The sequence below is a fragment of the Odocoileus virginianus genome, chromosome 33 (assembly GCF_023699985.2).
Source record: "Odocoileus virginianus isolate 20LAN1187 ecotype Illinois chromosome 33, Ovbor_1.2, whole genome shotgun sequence".
In the NCBI taxonomy this organism is placed as follows: domain Eukaryota; kingdom Metazoa; phylum Chordata; class Mammalia; order Artiodactyla; family Cervidae; genus Odocoileus; species Odocoileus virginianus.
In genome coordinates, this window is record NC_069706.1 from 22,769,560 (window position 1) to 22,796,849 (window position 27,290).

Sequence of the window (27,290 nt, forward strand, 5' to 3'; positions counted from 1 at the left end):
GTCATGGAATCTACTGCTTTCTGAGCACTGTGTCAGGCATGTTTGGGGGGTTGATATTCATCCATTATCTCATTTAATCTTAATGATAACTATACTGAGAAATAAGTCCTATTGATAGCTTGGTTTTAAAGATGGGGATACCAAAGGGCAGAGAATTCAGGTGCCTTTTGAGAAATTGGCAGAAGAGAAAATTGAATGTATTTACTTGACAGCCTCACTCCTCATACTTGGAGAGCACGATCCACCATGGCCAAGAAGTCAGGGCAAAATAACTCTTTCCTCCTTTTTTCCTTCCCTCACCAACCAACATTTTCTGGAAACCTGTTTTTGACTGCTTTTCTGCTAGGAATTGGGAACATGAGAAAAAAACAAAATTATTCCCTATCCCCAACTACTGATTGATCTTTCACTACTGCCTACTTGTGAAATGAATGAATGAATGAGTACCTAATAGAAATCCAAGGCCAGACAGAGCCAATAGCTAGAGTTTTAGGGATCTGAGTTAAGTTGGTTTGCTCTGAAAGCATTCCTGAGATCATGAGGGGTTCATTTGGTTCATTTGGGACCAAGAGTGGTTCATTTGGGTATTTATTCCAGGAAACACTAGGAGGGGAGTAGGACAGAAGCAAAGAAAGCAAATAGCTAATCCATGATCCGGCAGGTTACCAGTGTGGGTAATGCAAGCATAGTTCCACAGGGAAACTCTGGGAGACACCATGGAGGACATATCAGGGCTCCTCCAACCAAGGATGAGGGAGCTGGGGACTTATTCAACAATGCCCATCAATCACCAATTGATGGCTTCTCCTGGGGGTGTTAATTCTAAGCCACTTCCAGTCTGCCCCCTTTGTGGCTGAGCAGGGTTCGGCAGCCAGAGAAAGACTTCAAGCAAAAAGTTGCAGGTGTTGGCAGCTGCATTCTGCCCAGTTAAGCATCTATGGAAACAATGAGATGAGAGGATATGGGTGGATACCCACAGCATCCCTACAGCCTTGTATGTGTGTCCAATGCAAGTGTGTCCATGTACCCATACCCACCTAGTAGCATCACCTAAGACTTATTGGAAATGTACAATCTCAGGCGCCAACCCAGCCCTATTAAGTCAAAATATGGTGTTAAATATCCCTAAATAATAAATATGCACATCAAACTTTGGGAAGCAGTGGTTACAGGATTTTTTCCAAATATAGTCATTCATTCAGTAGACATTTATTGAGCATCTCAAGGGTGCCAAACACTCTGCTAGGTGCAGAGGAGCCCAGGATGGATAAGTCCCAGTCTGGGCCCTTGAAGAGTTTATGAGGCATTGCAAATCCTGTGTGCTAGGTCTGTTGATTAAAGTAAGTTTACGGTGTCATGGGAGGTCCACTCTGGGGCACACACTCTGCTCAGCTTCCAAGGGAGGATGTGTCCAAACTGTGTCTTAGGGCCAAGGGGACTGATCCAGGTGAAAAAAATCAGAAGAATGTCTGAGGGAGGGGAGATGCCATGAACTAAGAGTTGGGAGCCAAGAAGTGGACACCAAGTCGTTTAGGAACTGCCAGTAGAGACAGATGCCATTTAACTCAGAGGATGTATTCTTTGAAGCGGGCGGGAGGTAGAAACTAGCAGAACTCGTATTCCATAGGGTCTGCATAGCATTGCCTTTAAGGAGATGGGTTCTGAGCATCCTGTTAATCACTCTTTTTCTGTTAAAATTCTCCAACTTTGACATCATTGAAGTTGTTCTTCATCAAGTTTCATTTCCAGGCATCAGTGATGGCTATGCTGTGTTCCAGGGCTTCCCAGGTGGCGCTAGTGGTAAAGAACCCGCCTGTTCGAACGCAGGTTCGATCCCTGGATTGGGAAGATCTCCTGGAGGAGAGCATGGCAACCCACTCTAGTATTCTTGCCTGGCAAATCCCCACGATCAGAGGAGCCTCGCGGGCTACAGTCTATAGGGTCGCAAAGAGTCAGACATGACAAGTGACTTGGCACACACGCCCTGTTTGATCAGTTCTCAGTGCCTGGCTGATTTTTACTCTCCCTCTTTTTTTTTAAATCATGACTTAAAGATGTCTTAACTTTTCCCTTCTGTCCCTGAGAAACTCTTGTCCAACCTTTAGGGTCATTTTAGCCATCCTGGTCAAGGGCACACATGGTTGGATCACACAGACTGGGTTTTGAATCCAGATTGCGTTCTCACTAGTCGTGTTTACTTGTGCAAGTTACCTAACCTTGCTGTGCTGTGGTTTCATCATTTGTAGATTAACACCTTGGTAGATATCACTAATGCTCAACCATTATTTCCTGTTTCTCCTTCTGGTGCACTTCAAGCACCCTTGACATTAGGCATGGTCATGAGACTTGTTTGGACCAATGAAAAATGGCGCATGCCACTTCTGCACAGAAGATTTTAAGAACAGTATATGATTCTCCATCCTCTCCTACCCTGGAGTAGCAAACCTGGAGCTTCACATTAAAAATGTAGCTTCATTAGATGGTGAAGTGTCTGACACCCTGGAGTCCTATATGCTGACTTCACACTGCAACTCAGCCCCATCCCCTCAGCATTGCACAAGTTATATGAAAAATACATCAACCTTGGTTACTTTAAGACACTGAAAGCATGGCATTGGTGGTCACTACAGCATAACCTAACCTATTGTAAGGACTGAATGTGATAAGATTTTATACAGTGCCTGGCACAAAGGAAATACTCGATAAATAGAAGCCATTATGCATGATGCTCAAGGCCAAGGTGAAAGGACATGGATTCAGTGATGCTCTCCGTCACCTGCTTCTGTTCTCTTGTCTGAATAATTACTTACTCTTCCTCTGCCCTCTGACCACACATCCTCTACACCTCTGCGGCACATAGAATTATGACAATTTGTTAGTTTCTCTCCAACAGCAACTCTTGGAATCTCCAACACTCAAACACTATTAATATTTCTATTATTTCTTCCCCAGCTGTAGGCACAGTGCGTGGCACTCAAGTGGGTGTTTGGAAAAATGCATTAAACTGAGTGAGCTGCATTAATTTGAATATTTCTGATTTGAGCATCATAGACTTTTGTCCTCTTCCTGCCTTGATTTCATTCTATTCACCAATTGTATAAAATCTGTCTCGCACACTTGAGTATTCAGTGCTATCCAGGCCAGGGGTTGGCAAACTTCTTCTGTAAAGGGCTGGGTAATAAATATTTTAGACTTTGCAGACCATAAGGTCTCTGTCATACTTCCCAACCTCGTTTTTGTGAAGTGAAACTGGCCTTAGGTGATACGTAAGTGAGTGGATGTTACTGTGTTCCAATAAAACTTTATTTGCAAAAGTAAGTTAAGGGCCAGATATGGCCCATGGTCAGGTACTTGGCCAAATCTCTGATCTAGACAGATGGAGGCTTATATTCTTATATTCTAGTGCAGATAAGATAAAAATAAACCCATTGAGAGTTAAATAAAGGCAACAGTTTCACATGTGACAAGTGCCCTGAATAAGAGAAAACCATATGATGGTTGCTGGGAGGAGGTTAGAGCGCTAACTTGATTTGAAGTCAGGATGGCCTCTCTGAGGCAGTGAGCATTAAGATGAGTTTGCAGATCTGGGGAAGAGAGAATTACAAGTAAATACAGAATTACAGAGGAGTGACAGTGCAAAGGTCCTGTGGCAGGAACAGACATTGTGTGTTGAGGAAGAGCAGAAGGACTGATAGCTCCTGGAGAGATGGCTTCCTGCCAAATTTAGACTTTGCCCTGATGGTCCAGCTTCCCTTGGCTTAGCTTCATTCCTTTGTTCCTGGCCAGATCCCCATGGGCAAGCTTCTATAATATCTGCCCCTACCCCCACCAGGGATTTCCTTTCTTAAGATGTTGGTGAGTGGTTATTATACCTCCCCTTCAGCCCTGCTTATCCAAACTAAGCAGACTTAATTTCTTTAAACCCTCACTGTTACTTCAGTGCCTCCAGCCAAGAGCTTTCTGTGGAGACTTTAGAGAATTTGTCTTTCTCAAGCCTCCAGGGACCTTCAGAAATAGCCTCTCCACTGGAATTCGCTTTCCCCAGCCCTGCTTCCTTTTGCTTTTCTTTCTGAAGTCAAGTCTCAAACCTCACACCACAGTTAACCTCCCATTTCTTTCTCCTGCAAGATTATTGGGATTGAAGTATTAAATGCTCCCTGGTCTGAATAGGGCTCTCGCTTCCATCACTTTTTTTGGCCTCCTAAGATCCTCCTTTTGAAAATCAAAGGACCAGAGTTTGTCATAGGTTTCTTTGTTCTTTATAAACTCCTTGAGACCTGGTTGTTAATGCCTTTGATACGCTGCCTGCAGACCCTGCATCTGAAGGTAACTCTCATCCGTTCAGTGGCTCACCCAGTGGGACACAGCTCCTGGCCTCCCAGATAGGACTCTGAATGAAAGTCCTGGCTCCTCTCCCATTCAGCATCCTGGCGTTTTCTGGAGGGAATTCAGAGAGGGGAAATGAGGCGAGGGTTTAGCTCCAGAAAAATTAGACTCAAGTCCTGACTCTTCCCTAGCATTTCTGTAATTGGGGCAAGTTATCTTCCTCCTGTCTGGAAACCTCCATTATCTCATCTCTTAACATGGTTGGATGGTATCACCAACTCAATGGGCATGAGTTTGAGCAAGTTCCAGGAGATGGTGAAGGACAGGGAAGCGTGGCATGCTGCAGTCCTTGGGGTCACAAAGAGTCAGAAATGACTGAGCAACTGAACAACAAAAAAACATGGGAACCATATCAGTAATATCCATCTCACAGGACTGCATAAAGATGAAGTAGCATGTTTCAAAGTGAGTTCATTCATTTATTCATTCAACAAACATTTATTGAGGGTATTGTATATACCAGACCCTATGTAGGAATCCAAAGATTTAGCAATGTTATAGATTACTGGTGAATAGTACTGGGCCCAGGTACTGCCTTTATGAGGCCTACACTCCGGGCAGAAATAATAATATCCTGCCATTTATTGAATGCTATTTTAACCACACATTGTGCTACATATGAATGATCTCATTAGTCCTTATGAAAAAGATATATATATTAGTCTAAATTCAGACGTCAGAAAATTGAGGCTAAAAAGCTATGCAACTAACCCCAAGGTCAACAGATAACAGATTTCCAATCTGGTAAACCTTTGGATTTCCTTCTTTAGACCCTTTTATCCTCTTAAAAGAAACCTAACCATTCATTAATATTTTGGGTATTTTCTGAATTCCTTTCTCTCATCATTTTCTAATAGTACAGAGCTTCGTTGCATCTTTTAAAACTTAATCCTGCCCAAGAGTGTCCATTTCTTTTTTGCCTTGCATCAATCTACGACTGCCTGTAGTTTTTTAATACTTTGGGGGTCCGATTTTGTTTCCTGGTAGTAATTTCTTTGATCCATTGCATAAAAAATGTTTTTAATGCTCAATTTTGTGGCTTCCCTTCCTCTCCTTCCTGTCTGCCCAGTTTCTCGTATGAACCTTTTCACAAACTGAGAAAATGAAGGTGGTTTCCAACTTTCTTCATTCATAATGACAGAAACTAGTCCACCTCCTCAAATGCTATGGGAATGGTGAATTTCCCACTATGCGTTTTTTGCTGTTGTATGTTGTGTTTGAAAATTTTTCACTTCTTATGTCATTTTGTACTTAACAAATAGTTTTAAACAAAGAAAAATAAAATATTTAATGAAAAGAAAAAACAACCATTGGACCACAACTAGGATTTGGGTCTTAGGTGGATCAATCTGCCTCTAAAACCATGTTCTTAACCAATAAAGTATGCTGCTCAATTACAGTGGAAAGAGTGGTGAAATTCCAGATGCTGTCATTTATGGCTTTGTGCAGGTTAGGAAGCAAGTTTATTCTCGTTAAAACCTTGGAAAGCATAAGTTGAGTATTCAGCACTGGTTTTATTTTATTTGGTCTTGCTTTTCTGAGGTAGGAGCAGAATCTTTTTAATTCTTATAATGATTATTTAAAGCCTGTAGTTCATGTTCCAGATACTTCTTTTTTTTTTTTTTCTTCAGAATTTCGTATATGCCAATGCAAAAGAATCCTTAGGGCATCTTAGATTGTATATCATATGTTAACCATGAAAACATTGATTAAAATTCCACAGGGTATAGCAGAAGCCTTTAAAGCCACATAAAAGTTTTTAGTCTCATCCTCCAAAAAGCATTCTTTATGTATCTATTAAAAGGTAAATAAATACTTTGATGGGGATTTGTAAAACAAGAATACGAGAGATAAATTCTGCTTGGAGGGATCCAGAAAATCTCAACAAGGGGGTGATCCTTGGGTCTCAACACATGGGAGGTTTGTAGCCATCATCATATCTGTCACTGACTGAACTGTTAGTTTACAGCTGTGATCTACCCAACGTTCTCCTAACCTTAGCACCTACATTTTGCAATATAGAGAAGTGAACCACATGGAGTGTTTCTGGGTAAGTCAAGTTAGGAATAGAGATCCATGCTCCTCTCTTCTGTGACCGACGTTTTGTCCATCTCTACTTCCCTTTATGTCTCCTGTCAGCTGAGACCTGGTTCTTCAAGCCAGCCTTATCCCGGATGGCTCAGTGGTAAAGAATCTGCTTACCAATGCAGGAGATGTGGGTTTGATCCTGGGGTCAGGAAGATCCCCTGGAGAAGGAGATGGCAACCCGCTCCAGTATTCTTGCCTGGGAGATCCCTGGACAGAGGAGCCTGGTGGGCTACAGTCCTGGACACAACTTCGCGACTGAACAAATGACTAAAGATAGAATCTACCTTTAGTTGTTTGAGGAACTGAGCACTGATGGAAGCCTCGATGAAATGTCACAGCAGACGGGCAGTTGAGTGTAATTGAAAGAGTAGCAGATGGAAAGTCAGACCAGTGCAGGTTCAAACCTCAGCTTTGCCAAATACAAGCTTTCCAACTCTAGATCTATCAGCTCATCTCTCTGGCCCTCAATGTTCTCATCTGTAAAATGGGTTTCTAAAACAGGTCCTGAACTTTCGGTGGAATTTATCTGAGATGTGCCTGGAATGCTGACTCCCCCAGTTAATCCCAATGCCTGTTTCCTCAGGTCACTCAGAGCCTCTGCTCAAATGTCACCCCCTCATTGAACTCTCCCTCTTGAAACTCTATTTTTCTTTATAGTCCTTATAATTACAAACAAGTGCATCATATTTATTTGCTTATCTTCTGTTGTCTGAAGCACCCATTGGATCGTTGGCGCCATGAGGGTAAGGATTGCCATGTTTTCCAAACATCTGGAACAATACCTGACTGGTAGCCAAATGAATGAAATGCAGGAAGCCCTTGACCTTTAAGAAATGTGGGTTCCTTCCTTCACTTTTGTCTCTATCAGGTAATCTTCAGGTGCATCTTTATGTTTTCTTCTCTGTGTTTTCCGATAACTGACCACAGTTTAGTTGGGTCTCGGGCATCTGCACATGTTGGCCCCAACGCAGAGCAGCTAGTGCTGCTTCCTTCTCTCCGGCCTTCTTCACCCCCTGCTGTCATTGTCAAGCAAACTTTCTCCCTCCAGACCACCTCAGTTGTACGGGGATGTTTTCCCAAGCCTTTAACATGGAACATGTTGACTAACTGTTCTTTAAACACGTTGGGAGTTCCAGTTTCCACACCTGTTTATTTTGTGATGAAGGGCCAGGATCATGAAGGGTGTGCCAGCATCTCTTTCACAAATGCCTGATGGGGCTCCAGCTTATGTGATTGGACCTTTCAAGTCAGGGGCAGGCATGATGCTGGCGAGGCAGAGTGGGCACCTCTGAGGGGCTAGATGTGTTTACTTACAATGAATAGGATTTCAATCCCCTGGATTTGGTTAAAACAAGCCCCATGCTGCCCGAAGAGAGTTGCATAATGAACCACCTGTTCACCAGGGACCCTCCTTTCCCCATAAGGGACAAGCTGGTACCAGAACTGGGATTCAGCTGAACCCAGGCTCCCTAAGGGAACAAAGGAACACCTGTCATTCTGCTGAACCAATCCCACACCCAGGATCTACCTATGCCTCTGGCTCCCTCACTCCCCAAATAAATGCTGCCCATTCTGTTTTACTGCCGAGGAACCCAGAGCCAAGAGCCCAACACCACGAGAAGCGAGCATGAACGAGGCTCTCCCCTCCCCTGAAAATGAGCAGTTCCGTGGTTGCCTTGACCTACTAAGTTGCCCATGTGACCAACTGGAGAAACAGCTCAGTACCTGAGCAGTATCAGAGCAGTCTGGTGGTTTGGCACTTTCAGCAAGAACATGCAGGATTCACCAGGGAACGTGATGGGCTGCCTCTCCCCGGACTTAGCCGAGTGCTCAGCACCCACATGGTGTTGACAGGAGACGTCCCCACCAAGAGGACAGACCTCTTGTGGGGTGGCAGTGCATAACCCTGGTCTTTGGGGAGGTGCCCAGTCTACCTATGATGCCTCTCATTCAGAGACATTTTATTTAGTGCATGAGTGTTTAGCTTCAAGCCAGTGCCCCTGAATTCCATCTCCAAATCTGCCCTTTACTAGCTCCGTGACTCTGATTAAACTACTTAACCTCTCCAGCATACCTTCTGCATTGGTGGTTGTGACAACCCCTGCCTCAGGGTATAATATAACTATTATGATGTAATATCAGCCAGTGGTAGTAGCAGCAACATCAGCAGTACTGTCTATCCTGCTGGGTTAGGTAGGATAACATGGGTCAACCCACAGTAAGTAATTAACACAGTTCCTGGCACATGAGGTGCAAGTGCTAGTCATTAGTCTCTTAGTTGTGTCTGACTTTTTGTGACCCCATGGACTGTAGCCCAGCAGACTCCTCTGTCCATGGGATTTCCCAGACAAGAATACAGGAGCGGGTTGCCATTTCCTTCTCCAGGGGATCTTCCCCACCCAGGGATTGAACCCAGATCTCCTGCATTGCAGGCAGATTCTTCCATCTGAGCCGCCAGGGAAGCCCTCCTGGCGTATAGTAAATGCTAAATAAAAGTTACCTAATAGTGGTGGCTGCTGAATGTACTAGCTGTTGGTTGACTAGCTCTGGTGGTGTTGGGTTGTGAGAGTGACTGGTTGAATATAAAGGTATTTGATTGGTTGTTTATGTTGGTGGTTGATTGTGTTAGAAGTAGGTTGAGATAATTGATTAGCTTTGATGGTCTTTGATTAACTATGGTTGTGGTTGATGGATTGTTGTGATTGTTTTCAATCTTGCCTAGTAGGTTGTAGTGGATGGTTGGTTGAGAAAGTGACCAACCGTGGTGATGGCTGGTTTTGTGCTGTGATATTTGGTTGGCTGTCATGATTGATTGGCTGTCAAGGTGTGTGGTTAGTTATGATGGTATTTAATGATTCTGTGGACTATGTTTGGGTTGTTGGTGGTATTGGCTGGCTGATTGTGCTGTGAATGGGAGGCTGATGAGCTCATTCAACTCTAACTTCAGGTACAATGCCCCAAACCCATCCATGTCAGTTATGCTCAATGAATGAATGAGGGAGGAGTTTACAGGACTTCCATGGTGGCTCAGATGGCAAAGCGTCTGCCTACAATGCGGGAGAACCGTGTTCAATCCATGAGTCGGGAAGATCTCCTGGAGAAGGAAATGGTACCCACTCCACTATTCTTGCCTAAAAAATCCCATGGACGGAGGAGCTTGGTAGGCTGCAGTCCATGGGGTTGCAAAGAGTTGGACACGACCGAGCGACTTCACTTTCACTTTCCCATGTGAGGTCATCATGGGGGAGGCTGCACATTACAAAGCAGCACCTGTGATTAGGGCTTCAGATCAGATGGTGAATCACACTTTCATCCATCCTGGGTGGGTGAGCAGGGATGCCATGCCTTCTCCAGTTAGCCATACACAGGCCTCTCACCTTCTCTGTTTCAGCTGCTCTGGAGCAAAACTCTCTTTCTATTTGGGATCTCTTCAAGCACCCCCTATTATAAATTATTCTTAGGCCATGTAGGTTACATTTCACGTCAAACCATCCAAAAGACATCCTATAAATCCACAAAATACATCCAGCCGTTTTCTGGTGTAGTCAAGACACACCAATAACGGAAGCTGAATTGTTTCTGATTGAGTCTGCCCCAGAGGGCCTGTCTTCTCTTGTGTGTTGCCTGCTTGGAGATTTGCTCCAGGGTTCCTGCAGAGGCTCCGTGTCTCTGTGTGTGTGTGTGTGTGTGTGTGCACAAACACGCACACCTGCGCCTACATGTCCCCAGAACCGGGAGTTTTTCTCAGCAGGTATAACAGAGTGGTCCTAGCCCCACTCTCCATCCTAGAAGATCTTTATCTAAACCTCTCAGCACCTCTCAGAGAAAGTGCATTTGAGGAAGCAACCTAAGGACCCCTAGAAATCAGAGCAGGACCGTCTGCATCTCCAGATGGTGCAGGCTGACTTCTTTCAGCTGAAAGGCGGAAGGGCAGCTCCCAGCCTGTGGCAGCTGAGAGCAGAGCAGGTACCACCTGTCAGTCCTGACGGAGGGCGTATCCAGCCCGACTCTGCAAGCTGTTATCAAGCCTGGTGGAGGACAAGGGCTTGATGATCAAGCCAGAGAGGTTACGGTAGGTCTGTGAACAGGGACAGCTCACCAAGTGTCATTGCAGAGAGTGTCTGAAGAGCAGCTAGAAGGACAAGGACACTTGAAGGAAAGAGGCAAGGCTGCTCACGTATGCCGAATGCTTCCTTCATGCCAGGAATTGGTCTGCTGGCCCTGACAATATGGTCGTATTAATCCTGGAGGCAGGCCTCCTTGGTGGCTCACTGGTAAAGAATCTGCCTGCCAGTGCAGGAGACACAAGTTCAATCCCTGGTCCGGAAAGATCCCACATGCCACGGAGCAACTAAGCCCATGTACCATAACTATATTATCACCTGTGCCCTAGAGCCTGAAAACTGCAACTACCGAAGCCCACTCCCTATAGGGCCTGTCCTCTACAATGAGAGGCCGCCACAATGAGAAACCCTCACACCACAGCTGGAGGGTAGCCCCCACTTGCCGCAACTAGAGAAAAGCATGTGCAGCAATGAAGACCCAGCACAGCCAAAAAAAATAAATAAAAACCATTAAGAAAATCCTAGAGGCAGCATGTTTCAGGATCAGGCAGACCCCAAGCTGTGTCACTGGAGGCCAGTTGTTCTGTCTCTCATAGTTTTATTTTCCATGTGCAAAAAAATTGGAACAATGACACCAGGAGATAAGATAGCACATGTGGGCTTTTGTGCCAGTGTGTTGGTAGTTTGAATCCTGGATCCCCACAGTTTGGACTGTGCAACTTGGAGCAAGTTGCTTAACCTCTCTGCTTCAGTTTCTCTGCAGACAAATAGCCCCGCCTACTTGATAGGACCCTGTGAACCCTATGAGAAAATGCACAGAGAACAGTTGGCCTGGTACCAGGCTCATTGTAAATATCCCCCCTCTCATTATTATTATCATTAATTCTACTTTCATAATTTTTTTAATAGTCCTTCCATGAAATTCTATCTGTGAGTAGCAAGCACACTACCATCACTGAATGTCAGTCCCTTTTCCTTTCTCCAAATTTTCACAACTCTCTTATGGATAATGAAACTGGGAGTTGGATTAGTTGAGCAACTTTTCCTAGATCACACAACTGGAACATGCAAAGAGCAAGACTGGCCTGGAAGCCATTTGCAGTTCCAGAGTTCTCCTTGAAAAGAAGAATTGAATAAATCACATGAAACCTCCCAGCATTTGGATGTTTATGGTCCTTTCATCCATCCTGGAGGAGTCATTAATCATTGAGCTGTGTCCACGTTGGCCAGGACTCCCCAAGGTATATGGGCTGAAAGATATTGGGGATGATTGTTTATAAAGCCTGCAGGGCCCTACCTAGAGAACGGCCCATTCTTTTCATTCTGCAGAGGAACACGGAAAGGGTGCATCTAATTTCCTCCAGGAAAAGGAGCATCCTCGAGAATCAGTAAAACACACCCAAAATGCCAACATAAAGACGTAGAACTGGCAAGATTCATAAAAAGGAACCTGAGGGTCCTGCCACACGGCACCCCTCCCCACTGAGAGCCCAGGGAGCCATATAGGAGATTGGTACCACCATCCGAAGAGTGTGCAATCATAAAGAGTCGTCAGAGATCTTAATTTGGAGATGCCAGACCTCCAAGCAACAACGAAAAGAATCAGAAACACTGAGTTATAAGAATAGTGGAATGGTGCCGGAAAGAGCTAACGAATCTTCCACCAGCCTGGGCCCCTTTCCCCTGGCCCTAAAAATGCATCAGGGAACTTGTGAGGAGCCTGTGTTGGAAAGAGGAGGTCATAGAATGGAGTCAAGTTGCATTTATTAGGCTAGCTTCTAGAGTGAGCATGTGAGACTCACTGAACATCCGGAGTGAGCATTACCCTTGAGAATTCCTGAAATCACCCTTAAAGCACAGTCTATGAGGTTTTATTATACAACCCTGTAAAGTTTTTCCTAGGCACATTAAAGTTTGAGAACCATGAAGCTAGACTAAAGAAAGAAGCAAAAGCAATGTCTATATGCAGATGTCTGCACATTTAAATCACTCTGCCTTCTGGGTAATTAACCAATTCCTAATAAAGAAGAGGAATAGATGGGGAATTATGAAGTGTGTGTTCTTTCTTTTTTCACTTGGAAAGTTTCCCTTGATCTATGGTCATATTAAGCCTCTATAACTTCAGTAGATGTTGTCAGGTGTGTTGTTGTGTGGATTAATCAACGGATATATTGAAAACATCTAGCATAGGATCTGGCACATAGAGATAGTCAATGAATGCTTGCTGGATATAAATCATGCCTGATCAGATCCATATACAGGTTTGTTTTTAAAGGAGCAGAGAATATGACCACCTGCTTCCAGCCTTTCCAAGGCGGTGTTTGTTATTGAAGCCCATCTTTCATGTCCTTGGGCATTGGTTTCCTGACACCTTAAGTACACATGGTGACCAGCCTTTTTCCACTTTTGCTGTTGGGGACCCCTGTGCAAAGGACAAGCTGAAGAAGGGTGCTACTAAGCCACAGATATTGATGGAAAAGAAAGATAACATGTCCTAAGAAGATGCCAAGATGATGTTAGTAATGGAATATTTGGGTTGCCACCCAAAAGAGTAACTGCAGTAATCCCAGCCAGTAATTGCAATGTTAAGAATAGGTAGGAATGAAGAAGAGAAGGAAGTGCTATTGATGAAGTGTCCCGTGTGCCAAGAATTTTATAGAATTCAAACCAAGGACTCCAAATCGAAGTGAGACCCAGGAAGCAAACATTTCAAGAATTCATTTTCAAGAAATATGTGTTGAGCACTTGCCATGTGCCAAGTACCACTCTGGGTTTGGGGACATAGTCGTGAACAAAAAGATGAAAACCCCTGCCCTCCTGGAGCTTAAATTCTGCTGGAGGATCATGTTAGACAGGGCTTCCCTGGTGGCTCAGTGGTAAAGAATCCACCTGCAGTGGAGGAGCTACAGAAGACATGGGTTCGATCCCTGTATTGGGAAGATTCCCCTGGAGGAGGGCATAGCAACCCACTCCAGTATTCTTGCCTAGAGAATTCCATGGACAGAGAAGCCTGGCAGGCTACAGTCCACCAGTCCACAAAGAATTGGACACAACTGAAGTGGCTTAGCACGCACGTATGTTATAGAATTAGAAGTGATAGAGTTGTAGGAGGTCAAAGGTTTTGGTTAAAATCTGGAAATGCTGAGTTGAGATCCTTGATGGTTATGTATATGTTCTGAGCATCATTGCATGGGGAAACCAGAGTCTTCTCAAAAAAACAACAGAATGGGGTGGGCATAGGAAATTATATTTTTGGACCTCTAGGTTCCTCCTCCTGAGGTATTGTTCAGGGATGTCTTTGTCTTGTCCTTAATCCTATTCCTGGTTGCACTTCACTTGGCAGAAAAAAAAACCAAAATATGGTGGAGACTTGGCCATAACAAGTTTCTCCACAGGAAAATTCCCAGCTCTGTTTGGCTTACAGAGTGAAGTGATGTGAACTGGATCAGCCCAATAAGCATGGGGATGTCACTAGGAGACCAGCCACAGCTAAGCAGTGTGACTCCCACTGCTCTTTGTTAATCACCATTACCCCAAGGCATCATATCTGATGATCATTAGGTCTAGTGGGGTAGAGGCTCTAGGTGCTGGCTGTAGAACCTGTGATGGAAAGTGAAAATGAAAAAGTGAAAGTCCCTCAGTCGTGTCCGACTCTTCACGACCCCAAGGACTATACAGTCTATGGAATTCTTCAGTTTAGAATACTGCAGTGGGTAACCTTTCCCTTCTCTAGGGGATCTTCCCAACCCAGGGATTGAACCCAGGTCTCCCACATTGCAGGTGGATTCTTTATCAGCTGAGTCACAAGGGAAGCCCAAGAATACTGGAGTGGATAGCCTATCCCTTCTCCAGTGGATCTTCCCAACCCAGGAATTGAACTAGGGTCTCCTACATTGCAGGCAGATTCTTTACCAACTGAGCTATCAGAGAAATATTGTCTTATTGGGTTAGTCTGGATTCTCCAGAGAAACAGGACCAACAGGAGATTATCTATCTATTGAGAGAGTGGGTAGAAGGGGAGAGATTGAGATTTTTCATAAGGAATTGGTTCATGCCATTATGGAGGCGAAGTCCCAAGATCTGCTGTCTGCAAGCTGGAGACCCAGGAAATCCAACAATGTAAGTTCAGTTGAGTCTGGAAGCCTGAGAACCAAGAAAGCCAATGGGATAAATTCTAGTCCAAGTCCAAAGACAGAAGACCAACCAATGTTCCAGCTTAAAAACAGGCAAAGAGAGAGAGCAGGAGTTCTTTCTCACTCAGAGGTTTGTTGTTTTTTTTTTTTTTGTCCTGTTCCGCCCTTCAAGGGGTTTGAGGCTTTCAACCACAACCACACTGGATAAGGCAAACTGCTTTACTCAGTGTACCAATTCAAGTTTAATCTCATCCAAAAACATAGACACACCAAGAAATCATGTTTAATCAAATATCTGGGCATTCCATGACCCAGTCAAGTTGAGGCATAAAGGTAATCATCACACTTAGGTATCTTGGGATTGCTAAGATACGACATGAAATTTGGCACAGAGCCCATGGTCAATGTCTGTTGAATAAATGAACAAATTGATGAATGATGTGGGTGATGTATGAAAGTTTGGATGTATGGATGATGGTGGGTGAATATACAAATGAACATATGGATGGATTGATTGATGGGTAGAGGAGAGAAGTGAGTGTTGACATGAAGTGGTGAAGTAACTTGGCCCGAGTCAAACATCTGGAATGTAGCATTGCTAGGATTTGAAGCTAGGCAGTCAGGCTCCATCCTGTATTCCAACCTCAAAATGAAGAACAGATCTGGGATGAACTGGGGCAAACCTTGTTCCCACTGCCAACAGGGGAATCAAAGAAGGAAATCCAACCTGCGCTCCATATCATGGGAAGTTTGCTCACATCCATTCAACAAATGTTCACTGAGGGCCATTATAAGCCAGGTACCAAGGGACTGAGAAGTGAGCAGAGCAGACCGAAACCCCTGCCCTTCTGGAACTCACATCCTAGTGGGGCAGGCAGACTGTAAATATAGAAACAAAAACATGTCAGGGGTGATGAGACACAGGAGGAAGGAGGTAGGGGTTATCCTCTCTCTATTCAGTAAGTAGAGAAAAGCTTCCTTGGTGGTTCAGTGCCTGCCAGTGCAGGAGATGAGGGTTCGATCCCTACCCTGGAGAAAGAAATGGAAACCCACTCCAATCTTCTTGCCTGGGAGATCCCATGGACAGAGGAGTCTGTGGACTACAGTCGCAAGAGTCAGACACGACTTAGGGACTTAGGGACTGAACAGAGATTCAGTAGAGAAAGGAATGGGGTGTCCCTGAGCGGAAAGAACAGAAACTATGGAGGGGCCAAGTAGATATCTGGGGGAAGAGCCTTCCTGTCTATTATATCATGTCATTTTCACCACAGTGGTACCCATAACACGTTATCCTCCCCAGTGTTATGTGTGAAAAGCTGTGATTACTTGACACCAGGTGCTTGCTTCAAGCCCACAGAGTGGCAGCACATTTGGGACCAGTCTTGTTACCCTCAGCCACAGATGCCCTCTCAGATGCTCCAGATCCATGCCCATGAGCAAGTGCCTTCCTGGTTCCCCAAGGCATCTAAACATGACTTAGTTGCCCTAGATTTTGAGGAGAGCAGGGCTCATTATGGTATGTTTGAGTCACCCATTTTCACGTTCACTTCCACCTCTTTCCTAATATAGCTCAGTTGGTAAAGAATCCGCCTGCAATGCAGGAGATCCCAGTTCGGTTCCTGGGTCGGGAAGATCCCCTGGAAAAGGGATAGGCTACCCACTCCAGTATTCTTGGGCTTCCCTTGCTTAGCTGGTAAAGAACACGCCTGCAGTGCGGGAGACCTGGGTTCGATCCCTGGGTTGGGAAGATTCCCTGGAGAAAGGAAAGGCTACCCACTGCAGTATTCTGGCCTGGAGAAGTCCATGGACTATTAAGTCCATGGGGTCACCAACATTCACTTCACTTCACCTCTTCCCAATGCGTAGTGCAACCATACAACAAGGAGAAAGCTTTTCCTCTCTGATTTTGAAACTGAATCCCCTTGTATTTCATGCCTCATAAATCTCCCCAACCAAACTGGAATCAACTGGACAGGTCTTGAAAAAAATGTACTCAAACCACCACGTGGCATCATGGAGAGCCTCATTCTTCCCACAACTCCTGCATTAGCCTTCTCATTGTTACCCCATTATTTCCTGCGAGCCTCTTACTAGTTTTAGGAGCTATTTAAGAGCTATAATCATCCCCATTTTGCAGATAGGGCAGCAGGAGTGCCCCAGCTCAGTCAGGGCTAAAGGCAATAGATGAGGGCTGGGTCTAACCATCTTCCAGTTGTGTAAATAGCACCATCAAGATCAAGCTGCCATCTTTCTCCTTAAATAGCCTCTCACTTCTATTTTCAAATTCCCCCACATCTCCAGTCCATTTCCCCAACTGGAGCTTGAGTGGACTCTTCAAAATCGACCCACTTCAAGGCATCCTTTTACTTTAAGGGCTTTCTATTCGAGGTAGGAGATAGATGGACCCCAGGCTGAGCAGCTGCATCCAGTCTCCTGCTGACCCTTGAGAGAAGAGAACAACAGGAGCCGAGCACTGATTGGGTCAAACATAAAGTGATCATGTTTTTCTCATTCTTATGGTCCAGGGGATTTCTCAGCCCACATACCTGCAAAACAGGTCCTCAGAGGAGGTAAGGGGCCAAAGGAGGGAGGAGCTGCCAGGCCCTATATATCCTGCCAACCTCGTGGAAACCATGCTGGGCTCCATCTTGGCTGAGAGATATACACGCATACCAGAAAGGATCTCTGAGTCAGGCCAGATACGGGCACAAGCAAGATGATTGGCCGAAGACAACCCAGAAGACTGCCCCATGTGAGCAAGCCAGCCCCCTTCTATTGGGTACTGCTCTCTCTGAGTTCACCTGTGTGGTCTCCCGCATGTTCTTTGCTTCTGTGTTTAGTCGCTCAGTCGTGTCCAACTCTTTGTGACCCCATGGACTGTGGCCCTCCAGGCTCCTCTGTCCCTGGGGGTTCTCCAGGCAAGAATACTGGAATGGGTAGCCATGCCCTCCTCCAGGGGTTCTTCCCAACCTAGGGATCAAACCCAGGTCTCCCACATTGTGGGCGGATTCTTTACCAGCTGAGCCACCGGGGAAGCCCGTGAATACTAGAGTGGGTAGCCTATCCCTTCTCCAGGGGATCTTCCCAACCCAGAAATCGAACCTGGGTCTCCTGTGTTGCAGGAAAATTCTTTACCAGCTGAGCTACCAGGGAAGCCTCTCTTTGCTACTGATAAATCCTTTATCTGTTTCACAGTCTTGAAAATTTTTGCTGAATTCTTTCTTCAAAGAAGAGAAGGACTGAGGTCTTGCTTCCAGTGGACTCACCCCCAAATCATAATGAAATCCAGACTCCTGGGTCCTACCCGGACCCCACCTTCCCCTCCAGCCTTGTGTCACAACCCTCTCTCTTACTGGTTATGTTGTGGCCAGTTGGCTACTTTTTATATCCTTGACTCGGGGCCCAAACACATGCTGCTGCTTATACCTGGAATGCTACTGCCTCTGACTGTTCTGGGGTTTGTTTTCTCTTCCTTTCAGTTTAGTTCAGTTCAGTTGCTTAGTCGTGTCTGCCTCTTTGTGACCCCATTTCTCTTCCTTTAGATCTTAACTTAAATGTGTCACCTCTGCAGGTAGGTTTCCTGACCCCTCCTTCGTTAAAATTTATAATTTGTTAGTCCTTTATTTTGTGGTGTGTTTACATGTGTTCATGTCTGAAACCCACGCAGCCTATCACCTCTGGAGAGTAGGTTCCATGGCAGCGAGAATGTGGTTATCATCTCACTGCCCAGGATCTGAGTGGTGCTTAGTAAACACTTGTGGAATAAATGCATGAATTTAAACATATCGGTGAAATGAAGCATTACATTGCTTACATATATTATTAATCATTATGTCCCACTGTCTTCTTTTCCATAGGATTCCTGGTTAGTTGTCCTGATACTTTTGCATTTATGTGCATAGTATTTAAGTATTGATGGTTTAGTCACTAAGTCGTGTCCGTCTCTTGCAACCCCATGGACTGCAGCCTACCAGGCTCCTTGGTCTATGGATTTCCCAGGCAAGAATACTGGAGTGGGTTGCCATTTCCTTCTCCAGGGGATCTTCCCAACCCAGGGACTGAACCCAGTGTCTGCATTGCAGACACTCTCCTGCATTTCAGGTGGATTTTCTTTTTTTTACCAGCTGAGCCACCAGAGAAGCCCATTTTAGGTACTGAAGTTCTTCAATTAATGGTTATTGGATGGATGTGGGGATGGATGCATGCATGGATGGATAGAAAGATGGACACATACTTTTTACTTTGTGATCTCAGATTTTTTTTCTTTTTTTCATAACCAAATCACCAAGCTATGTTATTTTTTAAATACTTAATTTATGGCTTCATCAAGTCTTAGTAGTGGCAGGTGAGATCTTCCTTGTGGCATGTGGGATCTTTTGTTATGGTGTGCAGGCTCTATGTTAGAGCGCACAGGCTTCTCTCTAGTTGTGGTGTTCAGGCTCAGTAGTTGCAGCACCCAGGCTTAGTTGCCCCAAGGCATGTGGTATCTTAATTCCCCAACCAGGGATTGAACCTGCATCCTCTGCACTGGAAGGTGAATTCTTAACCAGTGGACCACCAGGGAAATCCCCAAGCTATATTCTTTATGTGATTGCCCCTTTTCCTTTTTGCAATATTCTATCACCTTTTGAAATGTGTCTCAGGATTGTATTCTCTTAACAGACAAGAAAACTGTGAGTACTGGTCAGATATTTAGCAAATTTTCCGGCAGGCTATGAAGGGGATTACTTGGCACGTTTTTCCCACTGCTTTTTCCTCCTGTCCTTCAGCTCTATCCCAGGACTGGAGCCTGGCCAAAAAGTAAGAGGTGGATTTGTTAGGATTCAGAGAGAAGCCATGCTTCAGGGTGTGGGCTATTGCAGACAAGGCAAGGGCCCAGGCCGTGGAATATGGAATGTGGTCTGGATAGGTTTTGCGAGTGAATTCATATGCTAATAAGTGGGAGGATCATCCCAGCCATTGGGGAACCACATACTCCTCCCTCTTTTGACAGTGCCTAGGGTTCCCTGGTGGTTCAGAGGGTAAAGCTCTGCCTGCAATGAGGGAGACCCGGGTTTGAGCCCTGGGTTGGGAAGATCCCCTGGAGAAGGAAATGGCAACCCACTCCAGTATTCTTGCCTGGAGAACCCCATGGACAGAAGAGCCTGGTAGGCTACAGTCCATGGGGGTCGCAAAGAGCCGGAAACGGCTGAGCGATTTCACTTTCACTTTCAACAGACAAGAGATTCTTCTGTGACCCCAACTGGAGGGGCTCTACCACAATACCATGGGTTGTTTTTGGAAAGCATTACCATTTTGGGGTATCTGTTCCCTTCTTCCAAGGATATAAGAAAAACCAGTTGTGTAATACAAAAGCATATTGCATCTATGAGCACTCTTAGTTTACATACAGTGGTTCAATTCAGGGTGAGTGGGTCAATATAATAATTCTGAAACTGGCCTATGGCACTTGAAAACCTGAAATCATGCAAAAATCTGGTTTCTATAATCTTGGCTCAGTCTCGCAAGGATTTTTCTATCAAGAAGGCCTCCAAGGTATGTGACATCATCATCACCTAGGATCCTGAGTTCTGATATTACCTACCTGCTGGGGCATTTGTCACTGATCCTCCAGGCTCACAAATGGTGGTTCTTTGAATTCTCTGTGTTGCTGCAGGGAAAAGCCTCTGGGTTTCTTGTGGGTCCCACCGCCATTCCTCTTTCTTTCTTTATCCCCTACTGTTACCATTTTCTTCCTATCCATTTCCTCACATGATAACAAATCAAGCAAAGCAAAATACCATTCCTTGAAACAGCTGTCCCTTGGGCGGCATGAGGCTCATTATCCCATTCAAGATCTGGTACATACGAAACAAATACATCGCACCTCCACCCGACAATCGCCATGTGTTATTTCGACCTGCCATCTCTGTTGTATAATGTTCGATGATTTACTCTCTCTGGGTTTTTGTTCATTTGCTCATGTTCTTTCTTACTAGGTGTCAGAATCTGTCTGTTTCTGTTTGGGCAGGCTAATACAATAGGAGTTTATTTTATACTTACAACAGCTGTCAAGGGATTGTAGATTACTGGGCGAGAGGAGAAAAGGTTTCCTCCACACAGTGATTCAGGAGCTCAGGCTCATAGAGGCTCTGATGCAGTAAACATGTAGCTGCTAAGACTAGTCTAGGATGTAAACATCTGCCAGGCAGGAGAAGAAAGACCATGGACATCATGAGTGGGGAACTTTTATGGGGCAGACCTGGCCGTGAATATATCACTTGAGCAAATATCCTCTTGGCCAGAACTCAATCGTGTGACCACAGCTAACTGTCAGGGAAGCTGAGAAGTGCACCCTAGTTATCTGCCCAGGAGAAAGAGAAAATGAGTTTGGGGCAGTAGCTAGCCTAACTCTGCCACCCAAAAAACTGACTGTTTTTACATAATTGCCTTGTTTAATCCTCACAATGGCCAAGAAATCTGATCATCACTATCATCAGTGAAGAAGCTGAGACCCAAGACATAAACTGCAAGAGAACAGACTACTGTTACTGTTAATAAGTTGTAGGATCTAGATTTGAACTTAGATCTATGTGATTCCACCTCAGTTTTCCTCTCAGGAATCACAGTTCTTCTCTAAGAAAAAGATCTCACTCTGACTCTCATTGAAATTGCGCTGAGAGCTGTAATGGGGCATAAACTCCCCCTGGCTATTGGCTTCATAGGATAGACAGACAGGAGTTACATTTGCTGTCCTGGTTAGGAAGTTCTTATCTACCTACCCTACCTCCTATATCCCCAGATGTCTTCTCTGTATATACGTTGACTTTATTCCTTCCAAAGAATCTGTCTGGCTACTTTATTTGATCTCCATGAATGAGATTTTTGGTACATGATTAACCCAAACCTTCCCAGCTCAATTAATCTAATGCTATTTTATCAAACAATAAGTTCACCTGAAGACCATATCCTTTAAAATTCGATACCTTTGAGTGTTCTACATCCATTTGGGTATCCCATACTCTTTACCCCTGGAAACCAAATTTTTAAAGAATGAGTTTTTATCAGTGTTGCTAAAAACTATGTGAAGTGTTTGAAAGTAGATAATATATAAGACAGTGCCCACACCAAGAGAGAGAAAGCCCAACTTTCATAAAATGTGCAAATTTGATAAATACACACACACACACACACACACACACACACTACAAACACAAAGCTAAATTGGAATGCTTTTAAATGTATCATTTAGATCTTAAAATGCTGTTAATGAGTTTATTTTTTTTTAAATAGTTTGACTAGATTTCAAACTCTTCAAAGGAAGTATGAGTCTTATGACTTGACCACTAGGTGAGTTGCTCTTTAAGAGGAGTTGATTTAGATGAGAAGTTGATTTAGATGAACTGGCTTCAGTTAAACCATCTGTAGACCTAAGCATTATCTTGTATGAAGGTGTCCCTTCTTCTGGTACCCTAACTGTAACCAGTCACCCTCCCTAAATATGTCAGAGACCACACTGTTCTCATGGAAGTCTGAGAACCCAGACCTCTCTCACCACCCCATTCCAGTCTCTATGTGTCTCCAGGCTTAATGCTGTTCATGACTGACTTGGTTGACAAAGGTCAATATGCCAGTAAGATGAAGTCACCTTAAACTCACTCTTTTGACTCTGTAAATGACTGAAACATGACTGTTTTAGGGGCTGGCACATTTGTTAAAGAATTAGCTGATCTCTTTTTTTGAAAGCTTGGTTGGGGCTCATGGAGAACCCAGGACTCAGTTCTCAGAACTTTTCTCTGTTTTCACCCACTCCTTTTATGAGCTCAGCCACTTTCAAAGCTTAATGCATTTCCTGTATACTGATTTTCACGTGACAGCTCTCAATCCAGACATATTAATTCTTGATTTGTAAACCCAACTGCTTCTTCAACATTCGCACTTGGATATCTAAGAAGTGCCTCAAAATTAACATGTCCAAAAGCAAGTTCTTTGTTTCTCAACTCTTCAAACTCCACTCCTCTTGAGTCTTCCTACTCTTTTCAGAAAACCTTGACTCTGCTCTTCCTTTTAGTTAGGACAGGAATCTTGGAGTCATTCTTGGTTCTTCTCTTTCTTGCACGCCTTCAATTCAATCTATAAGCAAAGGCTGATGCTGTTGCCACATGTCTTCACGATTCTTTTGCCCAAACCTCTATTGTCTCTCACTGTGATGATTTCCGTAGCCTCTTAATTGGTCTTCCTTCAGTACTTACCCCCCAGAACCTCTTCCCAACACAGGAATCCCCATAATCTTCCCAATGTTTAAGGCTGACCAAGTCCTTCTCCTCCTCACAGCCATCTACTGGCTCTCTGCTTGCGTGCATGTGTGCTAAGTTGCTTCAGTCATGTCCTACTCTTTGTGACTCTGTGGACTGTAGCCAACCAGGCTCCTCTGTCCACAGGATTCTCCAGGCAAGAACACTGGAGTGGGTTGCCGCGCCCTCCTCCAGGCTCCTCAGTTCAGTCCAGTTCAGTCATGTCCGACTCTGGACTGTAGTGCACCAGGCTTCCCTGTCCATCGAGTCGGTGATGCCATCCAACCATCTCATCCTCTGTCACCCCTTCTCCTCCTGCCTTCAATCTTTCCCAGCATTAGAGTCTTTTCCAGTGAGTCAATTCTTCACATCAGGTGGCCAAAGTATTAGAGTTTCAAGTTCAGCATCAGTTCTTCCAATGAATATTCAGGACTGATTTCCTTTAGGGTTGATTGGTTTGATCTCTTTGCAGTCCAAGGTCCAGGCTCCTCGCTTACTCAAAATCCAGAGATCTTACAAAGGCCTTATCTGGACCCCGCTGCTTTCCTACCCTGATCCTCTCCCACTCTTCCAATCTCACACTTCTTTTTAGTCACTCTGCCCGCTCCCTCCTTGAACACGCCAGACACACGTTCACCCCAGAACTTTGCAAGGGCGGTTTCCTCTACCTTCCTCTATGTGGGTTACAATCAGGCTTCTTCTGTAACCCTATTGAGATACTACCTCTGACCTTGTCTTATGCTTTAAAGCATCCCAGGTTGCACTCAGACAGTTGCCTCTGTTGCATTGTATGTGGTTTGGGACTGTCACTCATTTGAATGATAAACTGGAGCCATCAGATGTTTTCTACCAGGACTTTGGATCTTTAGTGGGGTGGTATATAAAAGGAGAAGAAAAGAAAGAGAAAGCAGAACAAGGGAATTCCCTGGCTGTAGTGGACTTCCCTGGTGGCTCAGATGGTAAAGCATCTGCTTAGAATGAAGGAGACCTGGTTTCAATCCCTGGGTCGGGAAGATCTCCTGGAGAAGGAAATGGCAACCCACTCCAGTATTCTTGCCTGGAAAATCCCATGGACGGAGGAGCCTGGTGAGCTACAGTCCATGGGGTCGCAAAGATTTGGACATGACTGAGTGACTTCACTTCACTTCAGTGGTTAGGCCTCAGAGCTTTCACTGCCAAGGGCCTGGGGTTTGATCCCTAGTTAGGGAACTAAGATCCCAGGGGCTCCATGGTGAAGCCTAAAAAAATATATACATATTTTTTTTTTAAGAAGGAGAAGAGATAAATAAGGAATGAAAGAAGAATCAAATGGAGAAAGGCAGACAGTTGAATCTGCCCCATCCCTATGGTGATGCCTTAAAAAAAACAACTATAGATCAGGTCCTGCAGCCTGTGTCCCCAAGTTTCCCCATTTCCTCCCTTTCCAAGCCTATTCACAAGCTATTCCTTATGAATCACCTCATATATACTTTGAGTAAATTCCTTATTTATGATAGCTAGCCAGAAACTTTTCCTGTTGAAAATAAGTGTTCTAAATGATGAACCAAAAAGTATACATATAACTTGAAGGAAAAGCAAAGAGTTAAACGTTGAAGGGTGTGAGGTTTAAATAACCCAAAGGGGCATCATTCATGATCAGGAAGCTCAGACCAAGACTCTGCTGAGAACAGGGACAGTGCATTCAGCCCCTGCCTTTGTATCTTTGGGGGGATATTATTAACAACAAACCAGTCCGTCCTAAAGGAAATCAACCCTGACTATTCATTGGAAGGACTGATGGTGAAGCTGAAGCTCCAATACTTTGGCCACCTGATGTGAAGAGCTGACTCACTGGGAAAGACCCTGATGCTGGGAAAGATTGAGGGGGGGACGACAGAGGATAAGATGGTTGGATGTCATCACCAACTCAATGGACATGAGTTTGAGCAAGCTCTAGGAGATGGTGATGGACAGGGAAGCCTGTCGTGCTGCAGTCTATGGGGTCACAAAGGGTTGGACATGACTGAGCAACTGAACAACAATTAACAACAGTGAGGGCAGGTAAAAACCCAGACCAGTGACCTGCTCAGAAACAACAAAAATATAAGTGGAAAAGAATAGAACCAGATACCAGATAACTTTGTTCAGGTGCTGGCCCCCCAGCACAGATGTGGAGAGAGGGGGAGATCTCATGGGAACTGTTCCCAAGCCTCTCTCCTGAGCCTTCACTGTGTCATCTGCCTGCTTAATCTCTCCTCCTCTGCTGGGGGCAGAAGGATTTGAAGTGCCCTGTGTGCAAGAACTTAGGCAAAGAAAGCCAGGAAAGATATTTCACTTCGGTACGTGCTGCTTGCCTGCTGGTCGCTGCCTATTTTGCCATTACAGCCCTTGATCTAAAATGTTCTTTTTCGTCTTCACAGTTTAGACTAGGTCCCCACTCTTCACCATCCCCCCAAACTCTCACAGGTTAGTTATTCCCTGCTCCATGGTGCCTTGAGTAGATCTCTGTCTACAACAGCCCTCATCCCATGGAAGAATGAAATGAGCCTGGTGTAGAGTCCGAAAGTTCTGGCTTCAAATCTCAGCCTGGTGGCATGTTGTTTGGATATCCTTGGGGGTCACTCTCTGAGCCTCATTTTTTGGTAAGATGGATGAAATCATAGAGCTTATTTTCCAGAATTAGAAATTAATTTGTTGTAGAAACCACCAAGCACAGATCTACATCATAAAGCAAATGAAATAGATGCTTAATCATAATTAACCTCCTCCTCTTACGTATTTACATATCACATGGAAACATTGATGGGGTTAAGGGAGCTGCCTTGTTGGAATCCTGCTCATTGTGTGACCTCAGACCAGTCATTGAACTGTCTGGAGCCTCAGTTTTCTTATCTGTAAAATAGGGATAAAAGTAATTTTCACTCTAGAGGATTGTTGTAAGGGTGAGATGGATTTAATCTTGTAAAGCACTTAGAACTTACAGTAGGATCTCAATAAATAGTAATACTGAACATTTGTTGGTATGAGTAAGTTTTAGGTATTACCAAGGATTTCCCAAATAGACTGTGAACTCCTTGATGACAGGGACCAGTAATATTGATCTTCATCTTCTAGGACTTAGCAGACCATCTAATGATCAATGAGAAACTGCTTAGTAAATGAATGAATAAATTTCTGGGTGATAAGCGTTGGTACCCAGTGGGCCTCAGTCTTGGTGCACTAAGAAGAATCATGGTTCCTTTCCCCACCCCACCCCTACATTACCCCTTCTGCCCATACAAAAGACACAGAATATCTTACACTGTGTGTGTGTGTTTGTTCATGTGTGTGCATGTGCATGCACGCACGCTCATTTGTGTCTGACTCTCTGCAACCCCATGGATTGTAGCCCACCAGATTCCTCTGTCCATGGAACTCTCCAGGCAAGAATACTGAAATGGGTTGCCATCATCTACTTCAGGAGATCTTCCTGATCCAAGGATCGAACCTGCGTCTCTTGCCTCTCCTGCATTGGCAGGTGGGTTCTTTTCCGCTGCACCACCTGGGAAGCCCTACTACAAAGACATAAGCATGTTGAGGACTAAATTAAATGCAGGATGAAATCAGGACGATGACATCACAAATAACCCCTAAAAGGAAAAAATTTCATGCTTGTTCCATTCACTCTCTGGCAAAACGAACTGTGATTTACTCCCGCAAATTACCAACTGTAAAATATTTACAACTAATTCCTTCTACCTTCCAGGGTGGCAATGGCAAAGGGAGGCAGGCTGTTTAGGTAGTAAATGCAGAATGCAATTTCCATGTCAGTGGCCCTGTTTCCTGCAGCAACCTCAGGCGACAGCATCATTTATATCTTCCACGCACACAATCTTTTCTGCATGGGCATGAGTCTCAATTACAGGCAGTTGAGGTTTGTGTGGTAGGCATTATGCATTTATGAGCCAGAGCAAACATTAACGGGTGCTAGTAATTCGTTTCAGGGTGGAGGAAGAGAGGGGAGGGAGCAAATGGGCATGGTGCTGGTACCCTGGCAGTGGGTCACAGTTCTGGGAGGCAAAAATTGGCACAGAGCTGGGGGAGAAATGCCCTGCCCTTTTGGAGACACCTCCCAGGTTTATCTCCTGGTATGTCCATCTCCCCACACCCCCAACCTGTGAGGTCAGTGTAGAAATGTCCCAGAGCTCAGTCTTGGACCTTTTCTCATCTCTGTATATATACTTTAGTGTATACCATCTGTATATGGCAACTTTTAAATGTTTCTCCACCCAGATCTCTTCTGGACTCACTGCTTACCTGACATTTCCATCTGGATGTCTACAAAGCATCTTAGGGATAACATATCTGAAGCAGAGCTCCTGATCTCC

General features: G+C 44.7%; 1 protein-coding gene across 1 annotated transcript in view; it reads left to right on the forward strand.

The window, feature by feature from the left end:
* The window catches only part of HS3ST4 (heparan sulfate-glucosamine 3-sulfotransferase 4), a 473,163-nt gene that overhangs the window by 424,205 nt on the left and 21,668 nt on the right, over positions 1 to 27,290 (forward strand). The window lies entirely within an intron of this gene.